Source organism: Poecilia latipinna, unplaced genomic scaffold (genome assembly GCF_001443285.1).
Source record: "Poecilia latipinna isolate Pla-1442-1.1 unplaced genomic scaffold, P_latipinna-1.0 Scaffold626, whole genome shotgun sequence".
Lineage (NCBI taxonomy): Eukaryota > Metazoa > Chordata > Actinopteri > Cyprinodontiformes > Poeciliidae > Poecilia > Poecilia latipinna.
In genome coordinates this window covers 192,490-194,139 of record NW_015113242.1, presented here as the reverse complement: position 1 = coordinate 194,139, position 1,650 = coordinate 192,490, and positions in this window count along the sequence as shown.

Sequence of the window (1,650 nt, the reverse complement as noted above, 5' to 3'; positions counted from 1 at the left end):
AGTTTTAGTTGTAGTTATAATTTTAGTTGTAGTTTTAGTTGTAGTTTTAGAGTTTGACAGTTTTAGTTGTAGTTATAGTTTTAATTAGTTTTAGTTGTAGTTTTAGTTGTAGTTTTAGTTAGTTATAATTTTAGTCAGTTTTAGTTGTAGTTATAATTTTAGTTGTAGTTTTAGTTGTAGTTTTAGAGTTTGACAGTTTTAGTTGTAGTTATAGTTTTAAGTAGTTTTAGTTGTAGTTTTAGTTGTAGTTTTAGTTAGTTATAATTTTAGTCAGTTTTAGTTGTAGTTATAATTTTAGTTGTAGTTTTAGTACTGTCAATGTGTTTTCTAACAGCTCGGTGCTTTTAAATAATTTTTGTTTTTCTTTCCATGATTCTTTTTTATTAGCAGTAAAAATTTCCTCCTTTTATCTTCTGAAAGTTTCAGTCAATAAATTCAATTCTCCATGTGTTGACCCGAACAGAACCGAGCCTGTCCCAGAAGTCACCAGAGACGCTTAAAGTTTTGTGAAGTTCTGAAGAGCTGGGCCGAACCGGGCCGAATTAGTCCGGCCCATCTGCTGCAGCAAATGGCCCAACTCACCGGGGAGCGAGAGGAGCGAGAGGGGAGGAGATCAGGAAGGAGGAGGGGGTCGGAGTGAAAACAGATCCGCAGTCCGAAGATCTCACCAGCACCGCATGTCTCTAAGGCAGAGACACGGAGACACCGGGACACTGAGACAGACAGGTCCAACTTTGACTCGCATCATGTCAGTTTGGTGAAAGCGGCGCAGCGCGGAGCAGCCGGACCTGCGCGGCTCCGGACCAACATGGATCACTGTGGGGGAAAGTTCCGAGAGTCCGTCTCTGTGTCTGTCTTCGTCTCCGCTCCGGGACTCTCATGTTCCGCTCCTTCCCAGAACTTCCCAGCTCGCTCCACGAAGGATCCAGCGCGCTGCTGAGTCCCGGGAATCCGAATCTAAGAAAAGTTTTCACTTTTTCCTCGGAACCAAAACTAGAGAAAAGGACGACAGAAGCTGGAAGAGCCTCGGCGGTGGAGACCCGCTGAAGGTAAGAAACATTTCTAAAGTCGTTTCTGCTGCTGGTTCACATGCAGCTCTCTAACTCTTCGCATCTCGGCTGAACTTCTGACACAAGAATCCAAAAAATGTTCCTGCAACTCGATCCGAGGGGAAAGATGAGCTCAGGTTTCTGGGCGCCAATCCTCCAACTTTGACTTTTTACTCCACATTATTTTCATTTCCTGCATCGACTCAGAAATATTAACAATAAACACACGAGGTGCTAATCGATCACTTTCAATCAATTCACTGTAGAATATCAATAATAAAGTTTCTGACATGGAGGGTCCACTGAGAAGGAAGAAAATCATCAAACAGAGAGCAGAAGAATGCAGCGGCATGGTGGGTACAAACTGGGGACAGACTGAGGACAGACCAAGGACAGATCGAGGAAAGACTGGGGACAGACTGAGGACAGACCGAGGACAGACTGAGGAAAGACTGGGGAAAGACCGAGGACAGACTGGGGACAGACTGAGGAAAGACTTGGGAAAGACTCGGTACAAACTGGGGACAGACCGAGGACAGACTGAGGACAGACTGGGGACAGACTGAGGACAGACTGAGAAAAGACTGGGGAAAGACCGAGG